The following is an 18,916-nucleotide window of genomic DNA, read 5'->3' as shown; positions in this document are numbered from 1 at the left end:
AGAAGCCATTGACGGAACGAGCTACCGAGTTCGTATTGGGTTCGAAGTTTGTTTTCCAACGGAACTCTTTGGATCTTTTTTTTTTTTTTTTTAGCTTTTTTTCCAAAGGACGTGGGGAGGGGAGAGGCAGAACCAGTTTTTTTCCTGCTTGTATAAAACTAGTTAACTGACTGCGCCTCAGCGTGTCTCACCAGGTACACAAACATGCAGGGATGCAGAGCATGTCAGGAAATTTCCACAAAACTGACCTTACCTGCCCTAGACCGTGCTGAGTACATGTTAAGTCACCTTTTTTTCACCTCTGCTTTTTGGAAACATAAATAGCATGCTTTAACAAATATAAGTGTCATGAGACTTTCCAACAGCATTGGGCACCGACGGATACGCCAAGATATCAGTGTAAGTAAACTTGGTAAAAGGAGGGGTTACATGACACTATATCTTCTGGATTTGTGTATCTGGCTTGTTGCAAAAGTGGAACTGGGGGAGGGATGCTCAGTAGTTACTCTATGAAGTATATTATTATTATTATTATTATTATTATTATTATTATTATTATTATTATTATTATTATTATTATTACAGCCAACTTATAACCTTAGTTTTGAAAGCAAGATGCTATAAGCTCAAGGGCTCCACCGATGAAAAATAATCCAGTGAGGAAAGGAAACAAGGAAATACACAAAATACAAGAGAAGTAATAAAAAATTAAAATAAAATATTCTAAGAACAGTAACAACATTAAATTAGATCTTTCATAAATTATAAAAACATTGAAAAAACAATAGTAAGAGAAAAAAAGATAGAACAACATACCCGAGTGTACCTTCAAGCAAGAGAACTGTAATCTAAGGCAGTGGAAGACCATGGCACAGAGGCTATGGCACTACCCAAGACAAGAGAACAATGCTTTGATTTTTTAGTGTCCTTCTCCTAGAATAGCTGCTTACCATAGCTAAAGAGTTTCTTCTTCTCTTACCAAGACGAAGTAGCCACTGAACAATAATTACATTACATTGTTACCGCCTTCAGCGAAGGAGAATTGTTTGGTAATCTCAAGTGTTATCAGGTGTATGAGGACAAAGGAGAATGTGGAAAGATTAGGCCAGATTAATTTGGTGTATGTGTAGGCAAAGATATACTAAGCCGTAACCAGTGAGAGGGATCCAGTCAAAGGACCAAATAACTTTCTAGCGGCAGTATCGCAACGAGTGGCTGGTGCCCTGGCCAACACAAGTTACAGCCCTAGTTGGAAAAGCAGGATGGTATAAGCCCTACAAAGGCTCCAAAAGGGTAAATATCCACGCGAGGGAGAGGCATAAGGAAACAGATAGAATAATGTATGCGAAGAAGAGAGAAGACGAGAACGTGACTGCAAAGGCAATCAAGTGAAACTGCAGAAAATTTCTTTGAAATCTCCTCACTCGAGCTTTCCCGATCTCCCCTCGTTGCAGGTTTTCTTTCCCCCGGCCTTTCCCAGTCAGGGTACGATGGCACTTGGGCATAAGAATGGTGGTATGGCCCAGGGATGGGAGGGGTACGATTCGACTTGCAGAACTGGTCTAGTCAACATCACACGTGCAGTCTCTCTCTCTCTCTCTCTCTCTCTCTCTCTCTCTCTCTCTCTCTCTCTCTCTCTCTCTCTCTCTCTCTCTCTGCACAAATCTATGCGTATCTGTGTATGAAAGCTCTGGCCATTAAAGTTTCCGTATACATACATAATATTTCAAACAAAACATTTTTAAAATGTCATGAATGTAAGAGGAGTATTTTTTTTTACGCAATAGTACACAAATGTATAATTACGACCTGTATATATATATATATATATATATATATATATATATATATATATATATATATATATATATATATATATATATATATATATATATATATATATATATATATATATATATATATATATATATATATATATATGTATATATATATATATATATATATATATATATATATATATATATATATATATATATATATATATATATATATATATATATATATATATATATATATATATATATATATATATATATATATATATATATATATATATCGATATATTCATATAAACAAATATATAGTTTCTAATATTGATTTTGGTAATTTTCATGAATTGGTTTCGTTTCCAAAATCCACAATCACTGAGATTTAACTTTTCAAATAAGCAACTACTTTATTATTATTATTATTATTATTATTATTATTATTATTATTATTATTATTATTATTATTATTATTCCCTGCCAAGCTACAACCCTATTTGGAAAAGCAGAATGCTACAAGCCCAGGGGTCCAACAGGAAAAAAAGCCCAGTGAGGAAAGGAAACAAGGAAAAGTAAATTTTTTAAGAAGATTAACAACATAAAATAAATATCTCCTATATAAACTATAAGAAAAACTTTTACAAAACAAGAGGAAGAGAAACAAGACAGACCCGTGTGCCCGAGTGTCCTCTCAAGCAAGAGAACTCTAACCCAAGACAGTGGAAGACCTTGGTACAGAGGCTATGGCACTACCCAAGACTAGAGAGCAATGGTTTGATTTTGGGTGTCCTTCTCCTAGAAGAGCAGCTTACCATAGCTAAAGAGTCTCTTCTATCCTTACCAAGAGGAAAGTGGCCACTGAACAATTACAGTGCAGTAACCCCTTGGGTGTAGAAGAATTGCTTGGTAATCTCAGTGTTGTCAGGTGTATGAGGACAGAGGGGAATCTGTAAAGAATAGGCCAAACTATTCGCTGTGTGTATGCAAAGGGAAAATAAACCGTAACCAGAGAGAAGGATCCAATGTAGTACTGTGTTCAATAAAATGATTCATATAATATTTTTTTTTTTTTTTGCGGCCTGTATTGGTTTTCAAATTTGTTACTAGCGTGTATTATCATTTATTTCTTCTATTATTATTACTAATAGGATTTTGTGAGTCAATATATGTCCATAGGCTACGTGCACACACGTACAGCTTCGTCTATATACTGTATATATATATATATATATATATATATATATATATATATATATATATATATATATATATATATATATATATATATATATATATATACATATGTATATATATACATATATTTTATATATATATATATATATATATATATATATATATATATATATATATATATATATATATACATAATATATATATACATATATATAATATATATATATATATATATATATATATATATATATATATATATATATATATATATATATATATATATATATATATATATATATATATATATATATATATATATATATATATATATATATATATATATATATATATATATATATATATACATATAAAACCATGCAAATGTGAATGCATTTGAATACATATTTGCATAAAGTATCATTTATTAAAAAAGTAAAAGCAGATTATTTCAAAGCGGCAGTTGCGTAGAATTTGTGAAATCGGCATACCTCCTTAGACCGGCCAGCTCAAATACCCTAAAGCCAGTCCAGAAAGGGAGACTGAAAGGTCAAGTGTCAGACGGTGTGTTAGTGTGAGTATTTAGCCGAGGATGTATAGTTCTCCCACTTCTCACTTCGAAGATTCTATTCTGGAAGATGAAAACCTCTAGCTGAGAAAATTGACTTGTCCTTGGATAGCAATAGTCGGTAAATAAAAATAGGCTGTATTAGTAAATAGCAGTTGTTGGTAACTAATAAAAAAAAACCATTAATAGATGGCAATAAATAAAAGTAGATTATCTACTCAAATACGTTTCTAACAAGAAAACAAAAATAAATGTAGCAACATTTAAATATGGTTACTAGGTAAAATGGCACTAAATTTATCTCTATCTAGTTTTAAAGGTTACAATTGGTAGAGGCAAGGGGATGTAACTATGACTGGTGACTGACCATATATATATATGATCAGTGCCCAAGACTCTCTCCATCAGACGAGGTCCAGGGAAGGCCAGGCAATGGCTGCTGATGAATCAGCAAGTAGACCTATAAGCTCCTGCAAACCCAACATCCTTTGCTCACAAGAATGGCTAGTACAGTGGTAACGTGTTTGCCTAGCATTCACATGGCAGCAAATCGATCCCAGTCCGGGACTGTGAATTTAAGCTGTTTACTGAGGAGGCCACTGCTGGAGTTGAGCATCACAGTGGGGCGTTGGACTTGCCCGGTTAACGTTCTGGTGAAAATCTATCATGATGAAAATGGAACTAAAAACAGACACATGTACCTTTACGAGAAACTCAGTCCAACAGATTACTAGCCAAGGACGTTTTCCATTGGCTACCACAACCATAATTAAGCAATCATAATTGCAATGAACATCACGATGTAAATAAATCTGTTATGTTTTATAACAACTAAGAATTCGCCATTTTAATTTTTTGCTGCACCTAAAAACTCAGGAAATATAATAAATATTACTAACAGTTATTCTTTAGTACAGGTATTGGCTTACATGATGAATCTGTTGTACAATCTTACAACTCTATGAAAAGATTAGACTATCTATTGAAGAACAATGATTCATCTTACTTTTTTATTGAATATTATTAGCTGGTTTGCGACACCTGTCCTTCTGAGTTGACTATCGCCCTAGGATAGTTCCCTTGGAAATTGCGAAAGGATAAAAAGATATTGACCAAACTTAGTAACACCACATAAAAGTGCGAAAATTCCAAATAAAAAACACGTGCAAGCAGGAGGTTAGCCAGGATACCTTCCGACCGTTCAGATACTACTGCTGGAGAGTTCCTATGGCAGGCCAGACAGTATAGTCTACATTGGATCCCTCTCTCTGATTGTGGCTTATTTTGTCTTTGCCGACACATACACCAAATAGTATGTCCTATTCTTTCCACATGTTCCTCTGTCCTCGTACACCTGACAGCACTTGAAATTATCAAATAATACTTCATCGCTCAAGGGGTTAACTACTGCAATGTAATTGTTCAGTGGCTACTTTCTTCTTGATAAGGGTAGAAGAGACTCCTCAGCTATGGTAAACAGCTCTTCCAGGAGAAGGACACTCCAAAATTAAACCATTGTTTTCTAGTCTTAGGTAGTGCCATAGCCTCTGTACCATGGCTTTCTACTGTCTTGGATTAGAGTTATCTTGCTTGAGGGTACACTCGGGTACACTATTCTATCTTATTTCTCTTTTTGTTTTTTGAAGTTTTTATAGTTTATACAGTATATGAAAGATTTAATTCAATGTTGTTACTGTTCTTAGAATATTCTAATTTGAATGTTCATTGCCTCTCTTTTAGTTTACTCATTTCCTTGTTTCCTTTCCTCACTGTGCTATTTTCCCATTGGAACCCTTGTGCTTATAACACCTTGTGTGTGTGTGTGTTTTAGCATTTACATAAGCTCAGAAGCATTGTTTGGTTTGCATTGTTTATAAATATATTCAATTATTACAATTCAGTACCGTTTCTGAGCTAATAAAGAAACTTTTTCCTATACAGGAAAGTGGTTGGAACGTGAAAGAGAAGAGAAAAAATCTGCCAAACACGAACATCTCCAAAATCCTTTTTTTAACACTTCCTAGTTATATCTAACGACGACTATTTTCCTTTTCATTCTGACACCAAAAGATGTGGGAAATATTAATTCAAAAAAAGGTATCATGTATGCACGCATGTAATCACACAGTTAATGTGTGCCCTCTGAGTACCTTTAACTCTCTAACCATACTAATATTGATACTCTTCTTACCGGTCTTGACTCTAGTCCTGAGCAAGCTGGTTTCTACCTCGTTAACTCCTACGACATATTTTTTTTTTTTTTTTTTGCTAATAATTCTATTCTAATAGGTGATGGGTGTCTATATATATTCTTTAGTTTAGAAATGGTTATTCTTGCTTTCATGTTGCTATCTTATCTTCAATTCCTCAATTATCAAAATCAATCTTCATTGTTTGGTCAATTCCTTCCCAATCACCTGTGTTAGCATAAGAGGAAATATATTTATCGTCCACCTCATTTATGACCTTCAAAACTTGTAATTATGGAATTAGATCAATTTTTTCTCACCTCAAAGTTTCAAGGATTTCAAGTCTCTTCTGAACTACCTTGATATGACATTGTCTGCGGGTTGAAGAGCATAAATGCAGAAGACTGGAAGCACCTTAACACTGAACATCTCAAGTACAAAAGCACTGATCTTTGAAAATACGTGAATAAAGAACATTAAAACACGTGAATGCAGAGCATTAGAAGGGTACGGATACTGAAAGTTGGAAGGCCATGGCTGCTGAACATCGGAACTACACGAAATACTATACAATGGAGGAGGAACATTAGAAGGATACGAACTGATCTTTTAAAGGGCACAAATACTGAACATTGGAAGGACATGTCTGTCTGTCTGTCTGTTAAGATTGCCTTACATTATGCAATACAGGAGCTCTTGCGTTGGCAGCCCGTAATCGAAAGTAACATGAATAGGGAACATTGGAAGGATGCAATTACTGAACACTGAACATTGAAACGGAACTAGTATTGAACATTGGAGGAACACAAATACTGAACGATGAAAGGACCGGAATACTGAACATTGGAACAAAACGAATACTGAACATTGGAAGAACACAAAGATTGAACACTGAAAGGACCAGACCACTGAACATTGGAACGACACGAATACTGGACATTAGAGGAACATAAATACTGAACACTGAAAGGACATGAATACTGAACATTGGAACGACCTAGTTACTGAACGTTGGAACAACACAAATAATTACCAGTGAATGGACAATAAAAAAGTAACTTCAAAAGGACGCGAATATTGAACATCGGGAGAACACGAATATTGAACATTTAAAGAACACAGATACTGTACGTTAGAACGACACAATTACTGAAGAGTGAACATTGGAAGGACTTAAATAGTCCTACCGAGGATTGGAAATACACGAAAACTGAACATAGGAAAGATGAATACTAAACCAATGGATGGACATGAACACTGAACATTTGAAAGACAAATACATATACACAGACCAACAAACACACACATATTATTATTATTATTATTATTATTATTATTACGCAAACACACACACACACACATATATATATATATATATATATATATATATATATATATATATATATATATATATATATATATATATATATATATATATATATATATATATATACATATATATATATATATATATATATATATATATATATATATATATATATATATATATATATATATATATATATATATACATTTATATATATATATATATATATATATATATATATATATATATATATGTGTGTGTGTGTGTGTGTGTGTGTGTGTGTGTGTGTGTGTGTGTACCGGCATGTATATACATCTTTGAACTGCCTAACAAAAACCAAAATTCTTATTTAGTTTTCAAAGCACGCTTGGTTCCTATTACGGTCATAATACCAAAACAAGTTCTGCTATTAGGAACAGGAAACTTTAATCCTCCAGTTCTGCTTCTTTTTCATGCCCTTTGATTTTTTTTTTTTTTTTTTCAAATTCAGTTGCTAGATTTAAATTGTCTAACGTAAGTAACGCATCACAGCAAACGATGGAAGCATTTGCGAAAACGTTTCCAGTTGCAATGTGTTGTTATTCGTAGGTATATGCAAATCGTTATGTTCCATATGAATTGGGCCTATTTGCAGAAGGCTTTTGAATATCACCAAGCAATTTACCAACACGTTTCACGGCAGAAGTTGACATGGTTGATTATAATAAACACATTAGGATAGGATGTGATATACAGTTGATAAATGTCTACACGATTGATTCCAGCTCCATTTGAAATGTACCATTAACAAATTATCTTCATTATATAAAATTAATAGTTCTTGAAACATGATTAGACTATGAAAAATAAGCAGCCATTAATTAACTCCCAAAGAATGTGAACAATGAACTAATGGACAAAACCTGATTATTCAGATTATGGAAAATGGACTTCAAAATTTGTCCGTAATATCAACATACCAAAATAAATGTTTTTTTCACTATTAATTAGTCTGGAAAAGTACTTATTTTCAATATGATTAAACATCTCTTTGGATATGGAATTTTCCATAATAAACCAGAAACGAGTTCATAAAATCCCCATATGTTATAGAGAAAGACACCCACGCACTAACAAGCGTTGAACCGCAAAGACCTAAATAAACTGTCAATCATAATTGTAAAATATTTGTATAAATTATGTGCAAGCATATCCTTTGTGAGTGGGCATGACTGAGTGTATTCCAGACACTTAATCATATCCACTCACAAATGATGTGCTTGCACAAACACGGGTATTGTATAATCATGATTGACAGTGTATTTGGACCTTGACATTGAACATTATCTCAGCAGTCTAAATGAAATTATATTCGTTCTCATGAGACGTGACAGTTTTAGTCGAAAGTACGAACCCACTTTGGTAAAAATGTCCGACGCCCTCGCGAGATGACATCCTCTACATAAACTGTTAATGCTTCTGAGTTTGGAAATTCATTAACTTCGTATAAATGTGACAACAGCACAGGAAACCGTTAGCTATGTCTTAGGCAGTCTAGAATAGACTATGGTTCCAGGTTTCAGGTTCCTCGTTGCTCTCTCCACAACACTGTGATTGTGGGCACACTACTAGAAGAAGCGTAGTAGGGGCAAAGCCCTGCAATATGCAGAAAATTCATTATCATTAGTTACCTCCTACGCAGACAGCAAAGTTTACATACTTTTACTTCTAACTTTAAGGGCCTTTCTAATATATCGGGCAACATCTTCATTTGGTGTTTCTAGATTCCCTATTTCTATGTTATTATTTCTAAATTGTCTTAACTCATTACAGCTAAACATATGCTCAGTAGTATCCCCTGCCTCCCTACACAACTCACAGAGTATATCCTTAGCGTTTATGTTTCCATAATTTTCTTTTAATTCTAGCATATTCAACCTTATTTTCATAATTATCACTGCCTCATTAGAGTTAAGTTCTCCTGTGTAGGCTCTTCTTCCATTACTATTCACAAACCTCAGTTTGGTCATCTATGCTTTCTTTTCTTCTATTATTCTTTTATTTTCATTTGCCACTTTACTTTTTTATTTCTTTTTTGAGTTCTTGTTTTTCAAACAGTACTTACTCACTTCTTCAATTTTAATATCATATTTATTGCATATTTGTATGATACTTTTTCCCCAACATTCCCATATGGTTCTCTTATTTGATCTTCCACTACCTCCTTAACTAGTCGTTTGTCATCTAATGTTATGATGTTATGAAAAGCATCACCTTTTTGTAATCTACTCAATTTTCAACTGGCCATATTCCTGTCTCTGCTATTAGCCCCCAGTAAGGTGTGGTAGCAACCGGTTAAAACATTTCTTTAATAATTTTTGTATTGGATACTCTCTAGTTCTTTAATTTCTTTTTCTTTTATTACACTCCATGTCTCAATATTTGCAAACATTGTAGGTACTACTATTGTCTCATAGACCTTTATTCTCACTAGTAATGTCGCCAAATCTCCTACTCTGTTACTGTCTCCATACTTAATAACTTCTTGTCCCATCTATTCTATTTTTGCTTCCCTTTCGCTTATGCTGAGACTATGAGTGTATGTTTACATTTGATAGGTCCCTAGTTCATGTTCAGTTTCTCTTTGCAAGGACCCCTATAATAATTTTGCGATGTATTTCATTTAAGTATACTATTTTCACGTTTTCTCCCTATCAGGTATAAAATGTCTTTCTTATTTTCTACATTTCTTTCACTAAATAAAGGTGGTCCTGCTATTTTGAGTCTTCATAGACTGAATCTATCCTGATCATCCCGATACATGTTGGGTAACCGTGCCTGAACTATTATGAGTTCTCTTCCATTTATATTTATATTTTGAATCTCTTGATTATCGACATCAATAGGTTCCAACTGAGAGATGTGTTATTTTTCTTCGTTTTGTTTTATATAGCACCGTTAGGGAGAGCATACATAAGCATTTGTTAAGCTAGGCTAGACATTTTATTTTAATAAAGGTCTACTAAATTTTCGATATATGAATGTAGACAGTAGGTTTGCCAGGGCACTAGCCACCCATTCAGATACTACCGCTAGAGAATTATGAAGTCCTTTGACTGGCCAGACAGTATTATATTGGATCTTTCTCTTTAGTTACGGTCCATTTTCCCCTTGCCTACACACACACCCCGAATAGTCTGGCCTATTCTTTACATATTTCTCCTCTGTCCTCATAAACATTACAACACTGAGATTACCAAACAATTCCTTTTCACCCTAGGGGTTAACTACTGTACTGTAATTGTTCAGTGGCCACATTCCTCTTGGTTATTATTATTATTATTATTATTATTATTATTATTATTATTATTATTATTATTATTATTATTATTATTTATTTGCTAAGCTACAAACTTAGTTGGAAAAGCAGGACGCTAAAAGCCCAGGGGCCCCAACAGGGAAAATAGCCCAGTGAGGAAAGGAAACAAGAAAAAGTAAAATATTTCAGGAATAGTAACAACATTAAAATAAATATTTCCTATATAAACTATAAAAAGTTTAACAAAACAAGAGGAAGAGAAACTAATTTATATAGAACAGTGTTCCCGAGTGTACCCTCAAACAAGAGAACTCTAACCCAAGACAGTGGAAGACCATGGTACAGAGGCTATGGCACTACCCAAGGCTAGAGAACAATGGTTTAATTTTGGAGTGTCTTTCTCCTAGAAGATCTGCTTACCACAGCTAAAGAATCTCTTTCACCCCTACCAAGAGGAAAGTAGCCACTGAACAATTACATTGCGGTAGTTAACCCTTGGGTAAAGAAGAATTGTTTAGTAATCTCAGTGTTGTCAGGTGTATGAGGACAGAGGAGAATCTGTAAAGAATAGGCCAGACTATTCGGTGTCTGTGTAGGCAAAGGGAAAGAACCATAATCAGAGAGAAGGTTCCAATGTAGTACTGTCTGGCCAGTCAAAGGACCCCATAACTCTCTAGCGGTAGTATCTCAACGGCGGCTGGTGCCCTGGCCAACCTACTACCTATATAAGGTAGAATAGACTCTTTAGCTACTGTATGGCAAGGAGCTCTTTTAGGAGAAGGGCACTACAAAATCAAACCATTGTTTTCTAGTCTTGGGTAGTGTACCATAGCCTCTGTACCATGGTTTGCCACTGTGTTGGGTTAGACTTCACTTGCTTTAGGGTTCACTCGTGCACACTATTCTGTCTTTATTTCGCTTCCTCTTGTTTTATTGAAGGTTTTATAGTTTATATAGGAAATATTTATCTTAATTTTGTTACTGTTCTTTAGATATTTATTATTCCTTGTTTCCTTTACTCACTGGACTATTTTCCCTGTTGGACCCCTGGGCTTATAGCATCCTGCTTTTCCAACTAGGGTTGTAATATGAAAATGTTAATAATAGTATAGTTTTAGGGAACTCGAAACTTTTTGATAATAAGTGTTTTTAGATTGTTAGATCGTTGTCGGTCTCTCTCTCTCTCTCTCTCTCTCTCTCTCTCTCTCTCTCTCTCTCTCTCTCTCTCTCATTTCCTGTAACTAGTAACATGTCCATAGCTGAAACAGTAGACCGTGTAACATCCCAGTAATGAAGGAACTCGCTTGATCTTAACCAGCTCGGTAAACGTTCTTGAAACTGATCTTGAGATGTATTGTAAGGTCGTAGGATGAAGGGCAAAGTACTGTTCAAATGACATTTAGAAAAATGTCTCAGGACATTAGTATATTAGAGTAAACATTGGTAAGTTAATGCCTTATTGCCCATATTGGAGTATTGCACGGACAGACTCTTACGCATAGATCGAATCGTTTTTTGACCATAAACCGACATTTATCTTCCTTTAAAGAGAAGACGAATAGACATTTCAACGAAGTAATAAATTTCATACTGTCTCAATAGCCACCAATCGTTCTGATACCTGAATATATGATATAGGCCTAAACAATGGAATAGGCATATAATAACCATTGTTTTACCACAAAGATAATTCGTATTTAAGATTTATAGGATCGGCAAGCATTCGATAGGATTTCTTCCCGCGCAAATTAAGTTGTTAATGTATTTGGTATGAATTCCGCTCTGCCTCAAGAAGTTATATGAAATGTGCCCACGAAACACCACTTTCGCTTGCATAGCCACTTAGTATCTAAATTCTATAGGATAAAGTTAAGGGATGAAGTGCTGGATATGCTGGAGAGCTCATATACCCGTAGGCCTGACAGTATTTGACAACCCTAGTAGCCAAACTGTACATACTTCTCTTTAAACCTTGAATATGACTAAACACTGCTTTGGTGTGAATTGCAAGAGCCTACAATGTTATTTCCCAGAAAACCTCAACTACTACCTCCGATTTTGCGATGTTGTTCACTCGTGCACAAGTCACAACCCTGTATCATAGTTTTCATGTGTTATTTTTACACAAAAACTAGTATTGTTAATTTAGGATTTGCAGTTGCTGAAACTATCATGTAGTTGAAGATTGATTACATAAAGGTTCAGCCTTGATCTATCAGTTAAGATATGTGCGCGTGTGAAGCTTTACTATGGGGACTACATCGCAACTGCTTGTAAGCGTAATAATTAGCTAATGTGGGATGCAGGATACGAGCTATAGTTGTGCAACATATAAATTTCAGTTTATGTCATGGTGCATTCCTATCATCCCTTACACCAGCCTAAGCATCTTTGGATAAGTAGCCTAGGCCTACTATCTTCTACTCGAGTCAAGAAAAAAAAGGTGAGGAACTTGCAACCTCACCCACAAATAGACTGAGAAATCGGAAGAGTGTGTTCAATACCACATCTTTCAAGGTTGCATTTTGTGGTGAAGTTGCTGGTCCTACAGCCTAATTGGTGTCCAAGTAACTTGTGCTCAAGTTCAGCCTCCTGTATATTTTTATAGCTAATGTTGGCGCCATAGAAGTATTTGGCGTTACTTGACTTCGTTAATCAGATGACCAATAGAAGCCTATAGGGGATGCGTTACTTCAATTTCGATGCTAAATCAGTATTTTGGTGACTAAGAATAGTTTAATCTGATTGCCGTTGTCTTTTTTTTTTTTTTTTTTTTTTTTTTTTTTGCTTAAGAACTGACCAATTCTCTCAGATGTAAACTTTCTCTTGCGATATTCATCACGCGTGCATTCCTACACATATTGGCATAAAAAGTATGGCCTTCTTGTGTGTGTGTATGAGAGAGAGAGAGACTACGACGCTTTCTATTATTATTATTATTATTATTATTATTATTATTATTATTACTAGCTAAGTTACAACCCTTACGCGCTCAGAAGAATATTGGGAGTTAAATCAATACTTCTCCATTCATCATCTACTTCACGCTTTATAGTCCTCAGACATGTAGGCCTGGGTCTTAGTGCCTCGTGGAGCCCAGTTGACAGTTTGGTTAACTAATCTCTCTTTGGGGAGTACGAAGAGCATTCCCTAACCATTTCCGTCTAACCCCCCCCCCCCCCATCATTATCTCATCCACATATGGACCTCGAGTAATCTTTCTTTTAGTTTCATTTCTAATCCTGTCTTTTCATTTAAAAGCTTATTGAGATAGAAGCGATTGGGAAAATCTAATTAAGGTCTTTTGCTTCGATAGTCGTAGGAGGAGATGAGGATGATGAAGCTGCAACCCTAATTCCAAAAGCAGGATGCTATAAGCCAAAGAGCTCCTACAGGGAAAATAGCCCAGTGAGGAAATGAAATAAGGATATAGATAAACTATATGAGAGTTAATGAACAATTTAGAATGAAATATTTCAAGAACATTAACCATATTAAAACAGATCTTCCATACATAGATTATTAAAAGAGACTTATATCAGCCTGTCAACATATAAACATTTGCTGCAAGTTTGAACTTAAGAAATTGTACTTATTCAACTACCCAATTAGGAAGATCATTCCCAAACTTGATCACAGTTGGAATAAAACTTTTAGAATACTGTATAGTATTGAGTCTCCTGATTGAGATGGCATGACTATTAGAAATAACTGCAAGCCTAGTGTTATGAACAGGATGGTATTGTCTCGCTAGATCTGAATGTAAAGGATGGTCAGAATTATGAAATTTTTTATGTAACATGCATAACGAAGTAATTGAACGACAGAGCCAGATATTATCTAGATCAGTAATAAGAAATTTAATAGACCGTAAGTTTCTGTCCAACAAATTAAGATGAGAAATATCAGCTGAAGACCAGACAGGAGAACACTACTCGAAATAAGGTAGAATGAAAAAATTAAAACATTTCTTCAGAATAGATTGATCACTGAAAATCATACAAGACTTTCTCAATAAGCCTTTTTTTTTTGTGTGTGTGTGTGTGTGTGTGTGTGTGTGTGTGTGTGTGTGTGTGTGCAATTGAAGAAGGCACAGACCTAATGTGTCTCTTAAAAGTGAATTTATTGTCGAGAGTCACCCCTAGAATTTTAAAAGTCATACAGTGTTAAAGAAACATTATTATTGCTAAGATGCGGATGTTGAGGAGCCACTGCTCTCGACCTTTTTACAATCAGACTTTAAATTTTGTTAGGATTCAGCTTCATGCCCCATAATTTGCACCATGCGCCAATTTTAGCTAGATCTCTATTAAGGGATTCAGCAATCCCAAATCTACATTCAGGAGGTGGAATTAATGCAAAGAGAGTAGCATCGTATGCATACGCAACGAGCTTGTTTTCTAGGCCAAACCACATGTCATGTGTATATAGGATGAAAAGTAAGGGGTCAAGAACACTACCTTGAGGAAAAGCAGAAATCACATTCTTATACCCGCTATGGTGACCATCAACAACATCTCTTTACTATCTATTACTTAAACATTCCACAATGATGCTAAGAAAAGACCCACCCACTCCCAGCTGTTTGAGTTTGAAAACAAGGGCCTCATGATTAACACGGTCAAAAGCAGCACTTGAATCAAGGCCAATCATATGAACTTCCTGACCACAATCAAGGGATTTCTGTATAGCATTGGATATTGAACTACAATTCTATGGAAAACCTACGTATTATATATTTCCCTTTGCATTAGCGTGTCTGTTACACTAATATGGGATTATATAATGTAAACCTCGAGATATTTCAGCTCAATTTTCACTAGAACTATATTTCTTTTGAAAATCTATGAAATTTTTACGCTTTCTCAGTGTTAATAGTAACCATGCTCCCGAAGCTCTGAAGTCTTAAAAGATTTTAATACGTTTAGTGGTAGATTGAAATAAATCTGTCATCTGTAAACTATGAAGAGAGACTTATATCAGTCTCTTCAACATGAAAATATTCGCTGCAAGTTTGAACTTTTGTTTTGAAGCTTCTTGTGTTTCTCAAAAGTTAAGTCCCCCCATTACACACCAAATTCCTCTAATGCCCAATCTTCAGTGGCGTCACTAGATGTTAAATTTTGCGGGGGCTGGAGGCCTACCAGCTTGATATATTTGATGGGACCATTAGATGGTAATTTGGTAAATTAACAAGAGTGAAAAAATTGAGTATTGCATGTGTATTACATATATTCATATAAGAAACATTTCATGAGATATTATGATGAAACTATTCTCTGCACATGCACTCTCATGTATTCTTACAGAAAAACAAAACTGTTTAAAAAGTTAAAATAAAACGGAACCATTTCTCTCCTAAAAAAGATATAAAATAGAAAATGAATCACATTGATTACATGAAGTATATTGCATCTAACCTTGTGGTGGATTTACCTGAGTTAGACTGAAGAGGTATTGGGATAGCTGCAAATCTGTCTACTACCCTATCAAGATGAAAGGAACCCACTACAGTTTTCTCAATAGAAATTGTGCCTAGACTGGTCAGTTGTTCCTGTCACATTGATGCCCTGAGGTAAGTTTTGACTAATTTCATAACAGAAAAAGATAGCCTACATTGGGCATTACTGACAGGGAAAGTTCAAGCCAAATGCATTAAATTTCAAAGAGGAAGGTTTCAGTTTATTCAAAGCCTTAGAAATAAATTTCACATCATCCCGTAGTGTTCTCTGAGCAATACGTAGTTCTGCATAGAAGCTTTCCCTTACCATTGAGTACGGGTCAGCAAGATATTGCAAAACAGTTTAATTTCAAAAATTTGGAGATGATGGGTGGCAAGTAGCTAAACTAAGGAGGATACTTTTTGGTCTATCAAATCTTTGCCTAAATTCACTGAGTACTTTGTAACAAATAGAGATATTCAGAGAACTATTTCAGTAGGCATTTTGATCCTCAACCCTTTCAAAAGTATCTTGTTGGCCTGTGATTTCTATTCGAATGGATTGCAACAGACATGAAGATGGTTTCATTTTTCTTGAAGGCTGACGGAAAGTTGAAGTTATGTTTCTCTCAGTAGCAAAATCAATTGATTTTTGCCAGAAGGTGTTCAAATGGTAGTCTGTTGTTCTTTTGTCACTAATAATTTCGAGTGTCAAGTGCTGCAGCAAATTGCATATTCTCATTCTGCCATGTCTTTGTTAGTAGGGTTATAATATCAAATACTCCAGAAAAGGTAATCAACAGAAAGACTGTCTCAAACTTATTTAAAGCTCGTAGGAATCCATTAACTAAGGCTTTTATCTTCACCCGATCTTCCATGGTTAGACAAATCGTCAAATGTCATAGCGTTGTGATATTGACTTAAGGGACTTATGGTTGTATTCCCCTTTGTGTTGAAACACTTTAGGAAGCTCCAGAACTGACATTTTTTGTGTGTGTTTTTGGAGGTCTATGAATATATCATGGCACAAGGTTGAACCGCGGATGAAGTTAATCGGACCTGAAATCAAGTTGAAAAATTCTGCTACTTCTGGTCGACAGCCAGCTTTGTGAGTTATGACTAACTGCAATCTGTGTGCAGAACAGGGTAAATAAAAGCTAAAAGCATGGATTCTGCGGAGTTTCGAATTTGTGCTTGTACACCACTGACTTTGCCACTCATTACAAATGCTGTATGGTAGTACTGTGCTATTAGTTTATTAATATTCAGGTCAAGATTACGGAGCTTCTCTACCAACGCATTAGCTACAGAAGTAGCATCAAGATTCTTCAGAGAAATAAATCCTATGAATCTCACACTTACTGTTTCATCTATGACATTCCTAATGTAGACAAAGAGCTGTTCAGTAATACTAACATCCCTAGTCTCATCAGATTACTACAAAGAAGGGTGATGACTTGGGTTCTTTGGTTATGACATCAAGCATACAATTGGCTACAGCTTTGAGAAGATAATTCTGACTTTTAACCCAGATGTATACATGGCATTTAATGGATTTTTTTTTCAGGTCACAAAATCTCAGATTCTGTTTATCAAGTCAGACATTTCCAGAAAGGCACCATTATTTGATGAACTTTCGCTTTCCTCATGCCCCTTGAATGCTATGTATATTCTAGCAATTGTAATAATAAGGTTCAATAGTGTCTTAACATATTCTCTATTGTGACGAACTTTCTGCTTATGTTTGCTATCAAGTTGTTTATGAACATCCACATGCAACTGTCAAATTTTGAGGTTTAGCCATTTTTCCATAGCAATAACATGTTATGTGCCATTTTCATGCTTTAATGACTTTTCATGTATCTTCTTCCAGTTACTGAAACCTTCGTTGGTAAATGCCATTTCTCTGTTCCCTACAATATCACCAAAAAGACTACATGCAAAGCAATAAACTCATACCTACTATACCAATCATATTGAAAAGACCTGGTCTGAGAACCAAACTGTACTTTTGGATACATTTTTAGTCTTGGTTGTGTGGGTCCATCTTCAGGTCTCATTGCTGAGTCTAAGACTGCAGTACGTGTAAGGAATATGTAACGGATTACACGAAGTAAGCCTCTGTTAACGCATGGAAATTTTGAAATGTTGTCAAAATGGTCTTCACTGGTTTTAATGAAATTTGTAAATTATTTAGTTAAATTACCTGGCTAGGTATTTACTAAAGAAATACTTCTTACTGAATCATCCCCTGCCTGCGGTCTTTGATTCCCCCTTGAATATTTTATATAGATACTAAATTGCCAATATCTGAGGTTTGCCTGTTGAATAAGGATAATGTAAGTTTTAATGGGATGTGTTGGGCCAGTGTTTTTGAGGGCTCAGCCCCAATAGTCCCCCCCCCCCCCCTTGATGACGCCACCGCCAATCCTTCTTTCCCCTCCCTTAGTCGTGGTACCGAACTCGTTTTGGAGTCTTCCTCTCTCGTTTTCAACGAGGAAAAACCTGTAGAGCCACCGCTGACTAACAATCCCGATGGTTAGGGGCTGGAATTTTACTATTGATTGGAAAAACCCAAATATTCCTTGTAATTGGCGCTCGGAGAGAGAGAGAGAGAGAGAGAGAGAGAGAGAGAGAGAGAGAGAGAGAGAGAGAGAGAGAGAGAGAGATGATTTCAAAACCAATCTTTCGATAGTTTTGAATGTATCACTGCAACATATAGTGCAACGGATTTGATCTAGACTTAACAGAATTGAAAAAGAATTAGAGAAGTGGTTATTAAAAGGCTTTACGATATAAAGAATGGCAACTTTTCTTCTATTGTGTAGGAAGGAATGACTTTTTAATTTGGTAATCCTTTCATAGCTTGAATGCTCAAGGCAATATCTTGCATAACTTGTATCACAAAGGCACCGTCGTTACGTAACGTCAGAAAAATATACTGGTACTCTTATAAAAGAGGTGGGGGAATCAAATTTTCTAAGGTGTTTTTAAGGTGAATATTAAAATATAGTATAATAAATGCCTATATGAATACGTTTAGGACATAAGAAAAAATATTGGCTTGCATATTCATGAATAAGAATACCCGAGAATGAATTGGCGCATTTTCCAAT

At 35.0% G+C, this 18,916-nt stretch overlaps 1 pseudogene; it reads right to left on the bottom strand.

The window, feature by feature from the left end:
* Positions 1-15,755: 15,755 nt before the first annotated feature.
* LOC137649316 (zinc finger MYM-type protein 1-like) lies at positions 15,756-17,702 on the bottom strand (annotated as a pseudogene).
* Positions 17,703-18,916: the final 1,214 nt, after the last annotated feature.

The sequence above is a fragment of the Palaemon carinicauda genome, chromosome 11, assembly GCF_036898095.1.
Source record: "Palaemon carinicauda isolate YSFRI2023 chromosome 11, ASM3689809v2, whole genome shotgun sequence".
NCBI classification, from domain to species: domain Eukaryota; kingdom Metazoa; phylum Arthropoda; class Malacostraca; order Decapoda; family Palaemonidae; genus Palaemon; species Palaemon carinicauda.
This window is presented reverse-complemented; position numbering and strand designations above follow the sequence as displayed.